At 44.2% G+C, this 9,194-nt stretch overlaps 1 non-coding gene across 1 annotated transcript; it reads right to left on the reverse strand.

Moving 5' to 3' along the window:
* Nucleotides 1–624: 624 nt before the first annotated feature.
* Nucleotides 625–696, reverse strand: TRNAQ-CUG (transfer RNA glutamine (anticodon CUG)). The gene has a single exon. It is a non-coding gene; the product is annotated as a tRNA-Gln (tRNA).
* Between the last annotated feature and the right edge of the window lie 8,498 nt (nucleotides 697–9,194).

Here is a 9,194-nt window from a genome sequence, read left to right on the forward strand (position 1 = left end):
AAATAGGGCACCTGAATACAATACAGTACTTCCCATCCAGGCCTGGAACCCTCGACCCGAAAGCTAAGACGCAGTCACCCTGGCTGCTCAGCGACGTCACAGCCCCGCACCGCGACCCTTTACTCACAGGGACACGCGCGCAGTTAGTTACAAGACGTGCGGTGCGAAGCCCCCTCGCGGGGAAGGACTCAGTGGGCGCAGCCTCTGCCTTTTGCCCCCGAGACCCAGGGTGACCCGACGAGGGGGTGCCACCGGCTCGGTCGCTGGGCCCCTGGGCGGCGGGGCCGGAGCCTCCGGTAGCCAGCGACGGGCAGAGTCGCCAGGGTCCAGCGGGGACGCCGCGGGCTCGTACCCCCACCTGCCCGCCATGGCGTCCGCATGGAGCGCGCCGCTTGGAGCAGCCGGTTTTCTTCAGGAGGAGGCGGCAGAGCGCGGGGGACGCGGCTGCAGGAGGGTCGCGGGTCCGGGGAGCCTCCTTCTCGTGACCCAGATGGTCGGGTCCGAGAGCAGGACTGAGGAGGACGCAGGGCCGGGAAAGCGCGTCCACGCTGCGCGCCTCTGAGGCGCGAGTTCGCTTTCGGGAGGAGACCGAGTAAAAGACGGCTGGGCGCTGCCTAAAGAGAAAGGTCCCACCGAGATTTGAACTCGGATCGCTGGATTCAGAGTCCAGAGTGCTCACCGTTACACCATGGAACCCTCTGCCGGCCGTCCCGCAGCTCCCGCCGCTGAGCCAGGCGGCGCACAGCCCCGCGGGCCCAGGAGCGGCCTCCCGCCGGGCGCTCTCGTCACTCCGCCCCGAGCCCGCTTTCTCCGCGACGCCAGGAGGCGCCTGACTCGCCTGCCCTCGGCCGTCTCTTCAGGTTTGCTGGTCGTGGAATGAGATGAAATCCATTCGAGGTGAGCGACAGGGAAGAACTTTCAGGGCCCTCCTAAATCCACCTGCTCTGCCGGCATTTCTAGAGTTTTCTGCCCTGAGGTAAAATTCCCGCGAGGAAAAAAAAAAGTTCCTTTCCTCTTCTTTCCAAGTGTCCTCTTCCCGCTGCCCTGGGAGCTCTGAAGTCCCTCAGAACAGCCCTTGCGGCTTCGTGGGATGCCCCCTCCCTGGGACCCCATATCCAAGGGTAGAATCGCTGGGTGCTGGGGGCTTTGCCTGGGGATCCGGCCGCACACGTCGCACTGCAAGCACCCAGGGCGGCTCATGGCCTTCCAGGTTATGTTAACACAAGGTCCTCTGCTGAAGGCGCGGTGAGGCCAAACAAAAGGAAATGCTGGAGTTTGAAGCAGAGGAAGGTATATTGCAGGGCCACGCATGGAGAAAGGGGACTCCTGCTCAAAAGACCCAAACTCCCTGATAGGTTGTGAGGCAGGAGATAGATGGGCTCCAGGCTACACGTTTAAAAGTGGCCTCCTTTTCACACTTCCTGGGGTGAGAAGAAGATGGGCTCCAGGCCCGACATTCATTACCAGTCCCGTTTACATTTACTGAAGCGAGACAAACGGGCTCCAGGACTACATATTTATGACCTGACTCCTGTCTATATTTCGAGATCTGTACCTCAATATAAAAAGAAGCAACAGGGCTTCCCTGGTGGCACAGTGGTTGAGAGTCCTCTTGCCGATGTAGGGGATGCGGGTTCATGCCCCGGTCCGGGAAGATCCCCTATGCCACGGAGCGGCCGGGCCCGTGAGCCGTGGCCGCTGAGCCTGTGCGTCCGGAGCCTGTGCTTTGCAACGGGAGAGGCCACAACAGTGAGAGGCCCGCGTACCACAAAACAAACAAACAAAACCCAGCAACAGAAATAGGGTAAATAATTAGACATTGGATATTTTTATGGCAGGCACAGAGTGGGACTAAACCCTGTTCAAAGATCAAGTGGTCATCCATTTCCCATCCTTGGGGCAAGGGAAACATTGCACCCTGAGGGGGGTGTCAAAAAGTAGGGGGCACCACCCCATAATATGTGATGCTAAAGCCATGTAATGCTAAGGCCTCTGGGCTGTAATCCATCTTGAAAAAAAAGTTGCTCAGGTGTGTTGGGGAGTGTCCTAGGGCAGGTCAGGTGTGGAAAAAGAAACCAGATAATTGGCCAAAGGTAAACAAAGACCTGGAAGAACTGCAGTATATAAATGACTTAATGGCCTCTTTACTGCGCTCCTCCTCATTAGGGAGGACGCCCTCGCCCACACCCTTCCTCTCTGGGTGGGCATCTGTGCCTTGCTTCTATCTTCACTAAACAGTTTCTCTATGTGCTCTCCCATTTGTTGTTGTGCTATGTGTAAACAAAGCCTGGAAGAACTGCAGTATATAAATGACTTAATGGCCTCTTTACTGCGCTCCTCCTCATTAGGGAGGACGCCCTCGCCCACACCCTTCCTCTCTGGGTGGGCATCTGTGCCTTGCTTCTATCTTCACTAAACAGTTTCTCTATGTGCTCTCCCATTTGTTGTTGTGCTATGTCTCTAATAATAAACTTTGTACCTGTTTCTACAGTTTTACCTCCATGAGAAATTCATTTTTCACTGTGGGCAAGAGCCAGGGGGTGTGGTGGCTAAGATTCCTAGTTTTCATCCAGTCTACCCAGGTGCAATTCCTGGGCAGGGAATTAAGATCTTGCTTCACGCCCCCCACTCACTGCTGCCTCTGAGATCAGTTTCAGGGAAGAGTTTTTATAGGCAAAATTTGGGGTGCGGGGGGTGGCTGCAGAGTGTGTGACCTTCCTCTGACTGGTTGGTGGTGAGGTGACAGGGTGGTGTTCTAGGAATTTCAATCAGCCTCTGGTTCCAACCAATCTGGGGTCCAGGTTCTTGCACCCACTGTGAATTTACCATCCTCCCGACCCGGGTGGGTCCCTAGTTCCTGTAGAAGACCTCAAGAGACCTGTATCAGATAGTTATGTATATTCGTTGAGGAGGAAACTGCACCCTGCCCCGTGGCTGCATTATTGTTTCTTGACAGCCTTTCCTTTGTTTCTGCATTTCCTCAGCCCTCTCATTAGTAACTGTTTGAATCTGCCCTTGGGAACTCAGTGAGGAGGCTGAAACCTTTTTCCCACAAACAAGAAATGGGGGACATGGAAAGGTTTTTGTACATGGGAGAGCCCCAAAGGGTCCTGCTCCATTTCGGTGCCCTGTTTTCTTTGATACGCCTTAGTCTTGAGAAGAACAAAGGTGTCAGATAAGAAAAGGAATAATATTTTTAATAGAGAGGTTAAAAATAAACTCCCCAGGGGAACTTGTTGTTAAGGGAATGTGGTTTCAAGGTGTGGTCAGGTGTAATCCTATTATAGGATTTGGGCTTTAGTTGGGTGATTTGTGGGAAGATGGGAGGAAGCAGGGTTTGCTCCATATTGAATACTGTTAGCATGGGCAATTCTATGATTGGAATAAGAAAGTAACAGTCATTTCCTTATGAAAAGAGGAAGATGTTTAAAATTTTGTAGGTTGCACAGTGACCTTTTTTTTCTCTGTGACTAGACAAAATTCTGAGGTACCCTGTCTGAAGTTGATATTCTGTATCTGAGATTGTTTATTTCCAACATGAGAACAAATCAGTCAGGCTGTGAAATCCCTATAACAGAGAATAAGAAAAGAGAGCACTCTGGTCTTTTAAGCTGTAGGTGAAAACCTGACTGGGTATCAGAGTGACTTTAACAAAGTTTCTGGAATTTTCTGTAGCTCAATTTCTCACTTAAAAATGGGACAAATAGGAGTTCTTCCTACGTGGGTTATCCTAGGTTTTAAATGAGAAGTGCAGGTAAAGCATTAAGCCCAGTGCCTAGCACATAGTAAAAACTCAATACATGTTAGCTTTTATCAGTCCATCACTCTCAGCATTTTTATCATCTGCCTTATTCTTTTAAATAACTGCAGACCCTTTCAGGGTATGAATGGATTATTATAAATAAATGTTCTCCAGTTGATGGACATGAAATTGACTCCAGTGTTTATTTATACACATAATACTGCAGGGGACATCTACATGTCTATATCTAATCCAGTAATATCTCAGTATACTCCGGGGATTGGTTCCAGGACCCCCGTTCATACTGCAGATGCTCAAGTTCGTTATATAAAGTGGTGTAGTGTTTGCATGTAGCCTATGCACATCTTCCTTTATACTTTAAATCATCTCTAAATTACTTAAGTTAAACACCTAATACTATGTAAATTCTAGGCAAATATAACAGGGAAGAGCCAATTTTGACTCCATGTTGGATCTGTTTCTTTGAATTTAGCCTTGCTTTTTGTTGCTTTTGTTATTATAATCATACATAATGGCCTGACTCAGGGAACTCTACCCAGCTGTGAATGGCTGCAAGAAAGAAGAAATTAACACATCCCCTCCCTGAGGCTGGCCATTCCAGGAGATGTTTTTGCAAGACTGATGGTCTTTTTACTTCCTCTCTGATTCTATAAAAGAAATGGGCATCCAGACCCCGATAAGATAGTTATTTTGAGACACTAGCCTGCCATTTTCTTATTCCACGGGCTTTCCAAATAAAGTCATATTCCTTGCCTCAACACCTTGTCTCTGATTTATTGGCAAAGCAAATACGCCCAACAAATTTAAGTTTTGCTTTTGGAACTTTCTGGAAAATTTTTTCTGAATATTTTAATCCATGGTTTGTTGAATTTTTGGATGACCAACCCATGGATACTGAGGGCCAACTATTTTCCATCACTGCTTGTGTATTTCTCTAATAGCTATTCCTGTAAAGGCAATTGCTCAGTTTAGAAATATACTTGTACATACATATCTAATTTTGCTAATGCCTGCCCTATTTCCTTGAAAAGATGCTTTACTAATTCATATTTCCAATCATTTATGAGAATACTCTTTTTCTTCATACTCTTGCCACACGGAATAGCTTCTGTACCTACCATTTATTTATTTTTTTGCGGTACGCGGGCCTCTCACTGCTGTGGCCTCTGCCGCTGTGGAGCACAGGCTCCGGACACGCAGCTCTAGTGGCCATGGCCCACAGGCCCAGCCGCTCCGCGGCACGAACCCGTGCCCCCTGCATTGGCAGGCGGACTCCCAACCACTGCACCACCAGGGAAGCCCCCTACCATTTATTTTTGCCATCAACCCACCCCTTATTGAGAGATTTCTTCAAGTGAGTTCACACTCATTGACTTAAGTGACATCCTGGAAAAGCTTAAATCCTATGATTTTTCTCTGTTCTCTTCTATTTTATGACTACTCTTTTCTCAGGTAATCTGAGCCAAGTGCAGTGCAAATATATCACTGTTGCTTGGTGGCTGCTGATGCCTGCTGGGTTTGATACTGAGCAGGGCCCTGTGGGGCTCCTGGGCACAAAGCTTTCTGAGTCCCCCATTTCTTTGATTACAGGAAATAGCCTTCATTCAGGCTCCATGACCTTCCAACGGGCAGATTCAAGCGGTTGCTAATTAGGGAAGGGAGGGTATGTGAGACCAGGGAGAAACAGTCAAGAGAAACAATAGTGAAGCCTTGGGGCAAGGTCCTGGTTTTCCATCCAACAGATACACACAAAGATATAGTTGAGCTGTTTTGCAGATACTTTAAACCCCCTCCACATGGAAGAAGTTAAGGATTAATGATGGTGTGCTGCCCACAAGCAGGTAGACCCCACACCAGTTGGAACCTGAAGGTTGATGATGCTGACTCCTACTTATCTCACCACCAACCCATCAGAAGAATGTCCCCAAGATGCTCACGCCCTCTTTGAACAATTACTATAAAACTTCTCACCATCCTCTCCAGAGGTGGGGTTGGGGTGGGTGGGGCACAGTTTTTGAGGCGCTAGCCTGCTGTGTTCCCTCTTGGCCTGGCAAAGAAATAAAGCTACTGTTTCTCTCTCCTCCGAAATTCTCTCTCCATATTTCTATTCAGCACCGGGGTACAGAAGCCAAGATTTCACACATTCTCCTTGGAAGGAAGTCACTATGCAGCCTACACTTAAGGAATGGGGAGTTATGCTCCGACTCCTGAAGGGCAGAGTATTTATGTAAGTTGTTTGAAATTCTTCTGTATGGGAGTTTTCTCTATTCTAGCCCTCTTATTATTCTATCACTTATTTATATCAGTATGGACTCATGGGTATTTTTTATACTTTATATTATAGTCCAATACTAGGTTATTTATATTGTTGTTCAAATTGTTCCAGCTTTGGCCTTTGGAACCACTTTCAGTTGGTTCCTATGTCCCTGTGACATACCCTCATCAGTTTGCTTTTTGAGCACTTCCTTACTTTCTGGCACTACAAGAAAGCATTTTTTTTTCTTCTATAATATAATTCGGAAAATGATATAATGTCTCAATATAATTACAGAAGATGTTGTAAATTGATGAATATTAATACACATTCATCTGTAACTAGGGCTTTGTATCTTGAGTTGTTTAGAGTTCACTTTCCTATTCACATCCTACTATTACCTTGGTTTAGAATTTAACCAATGATTTTTTTTTTTGGTAACCTTTCATATTATAAGTAAAATGAGAGCATCAATGAACTTAGAATTACATGCCTTTTATTTAAAGAGGAAACTGGGGTACTTATTAGTGATAACTAGGAATTATATTATCAAAAGACTGTTAATTCAAAAAACTTCCATGCTGAAAGAGGCAAATTTATATGTTAAATGAAGGAAATGTAAAAGAAGCGGCTTTCAATTTACTTTTGAACTAGAATAGTCTGCAGATTAAAAGATACTAGGTCCATTTTAATAGAGAATAAATCCCCAGTATCACAAGGATTATGGAAGAAAAAAGACCTTCTAATACTCAAAAAACATTTCCACAGGTGTAATTAGGCAAAATAGCAGGGAATTGTACAAATAGTTATATGATTAAGAGGAAGTTGTCATTCTCACATTTCTGGTTCTCTTATTTATTGTACCTTGGGAAAGATAAAAATTTCTAATGTTGTTCTTTCAGATGTTCAAATTTATTCTTTGGTTAAGCAATAGACAGCAATCCCAAACTGTATTGCACCGTAGCTTATTTATGAACACACTTGGCTGGTACATCCAGTAGCTTTCTTCATGAAATTCAGTGTGCCCAACAACTAACACTTAGTTTACTTCTTGGAGAGACAAGAACAGAGCAAAAGTTCTATGGGTGAGAAAACAGAATCAACAGCAGCACTTGGACGTCAGCTGGAGTCCCTGGTTTTCATTTTATTTCCTTTGTTTTTCATAACTACAATGTCTGACATAAGAAGAACTGTTATAAGCAGAATATCCCCTATATTTGGTTATCATCAATCCTAATTTATTACATAACTGACGTCTTCGAGTTAGTCTCCCTGAATGTTATGTGGTTCACTGTCCACATACCTGAAGCAGAGAAGAGGGAAACCCTGGCCTATTAAGAATTCAGTCAATCAATCAATTAATCAGTGCTTTCTGAGCATCTGCTCTTGGCTCAGTATTGGGCTAGGAGCTGTAGAAAATAGAGAAGAAAGAAAAGACACTCTCTCTATCCTTAAGGGCCTTATAATCCACTGGACTAGATAAGATAGATGCACATGAAACAGAGAAAAATGTAAGACTTCTGGTAAATCATGTGGTTTTAGACTGCTAAATAAAAATGTAGAAGAGGGTAGTTAAAATAGAGCTATGATAAGTCCTTGAAGGATGTGGAGAAATAGATAAGCTGAGAACAAAGAGGAAAGCATTACAAGTCAATATATATAATGTAGAATATTTATTGCAGGAGTTTGGCAGTGAAAAGGAGGAAAATAGGAAAGCACCTAGAAAGGGTATCAGGGTTACATAAAAAATGTCTTTCTCTTCCTTGCAGAAGGGAGAGTTATGCTGGTATAATCAATTGAAGAAAACCACGTCTTTGGGCATGGGATGATTGTGCCTCTGACTTTTCCACAAAAATTTAGGAACTTCATCAACATCAACTTTGTTCAAATAAAGATCACCAAGTGAATAAGCACAAGTTCTGAAATTCAGATTGCTAAATGTGTCCACCCAAGCACTAAAATACTGGCTGATGGTACCACCTTCCCAGATCCTGTAGATTACTCATACCAAGAGCCACTGTGACCTGAGTACACTGTCACATGACGGCCAGCAAAGTGGCCTCTGCAGATTTGTAAATCTACCTACAGATTTGTAATTTAACCATATCTACCTCTCATTAATTCATCGCTGCCCTTCCTTCCTCTGGCAGCTCTAACAGCTCTTCAAGTAATCCTTGCCAAAATAATATGGCTGTTTTTCTCTCCGTGTGATTTTTCCTACTTGACTTTTCTTTTAGGCCCTAAACATAGAATTTTCTTAAGCTTTTCTCTCCTTTCCCATCCATCTTCAAACCACTTGGTGGTATTTCTCTATTCTATTGTCACAAACTATTATTTCCTTTTCCTTCAAAATATAATCTAAATCCTTAAACAGACACGAGGACAATAAATACAATACAACATTGCTCTTATTAAGAAAGAAGTGGGAAAAGATAACCACCTATCTTCCTAGGAGAATTCTTACCTTTTGGCCATATCCTCTCGAACCTTAGCTATTTCTTTTATCATTTCATTTTGTGAGGGCAATGTCTTTATCCCTAAAGAGAAAAATCAAAATTTTAAGTGTAAAATTAAAATTACCTCAGTATGAACACTAACCCTATTAACAATTACCATGCTATGGAAAATTCAAAGGAATACAGGCTAGTTGTCTGTACCAAGGAGGTTACACCTTCACTTCATCTCCTTAGCCTACCACCACCAGAATATAATCATATTAACCTCAGTAGTTTACTCTTTTCTACTTTGTCTTTGGAAGATATTTCTCCTAATCTGCTTTCCAACCAATACCTGCCTCCTCCCTAACATAGTCTTTCAATTGGGAAATGAAATATGGACATGAGGAAATGATAAATGGCCTTAAAATTATACGGGAAATGAGGTACAAAGTAAAAGGGCGGGGGGAATATGGGAAACACACCTGTACTTGTACTCTTATTAACAAAGAGGCTTTATACCACAGGGAGAAGGAAGTAAAAGTAAACTCTCAGTCCTGTTGTATGCCTACAGTTCCATGGAAGATAAGCCTTACCTTCTAAATTTTTTATTTGCTGAGAGTGAGGGGTAAGGTCAAGGGCAACTCATAATACACAATCTTAACAGATAAATTTAAGCACCAATGAACAGTTCCAGTAGCAGGAATTTAACACCAAGGACATGGCTAGACAAAGGTAGAAT

The sequence above is a fragment of the Lipotes vexillifer genome, unplaced genomic scaffold (assembly GCF_000442215.2).
Source record: "Lipotes vexillifer unplaced genomic scaffold, Lipotes_vexillifer_v1.1 scaffold1480, whole genome shotgun sequence".
NCBI classification, from domain to species: domain Eukaryota; kingdom Metazoa; phylum Chordata; class Mammalia; order Artiodactyla; family Lipotidae; genus Lipotes; species Lipotes vexillifer.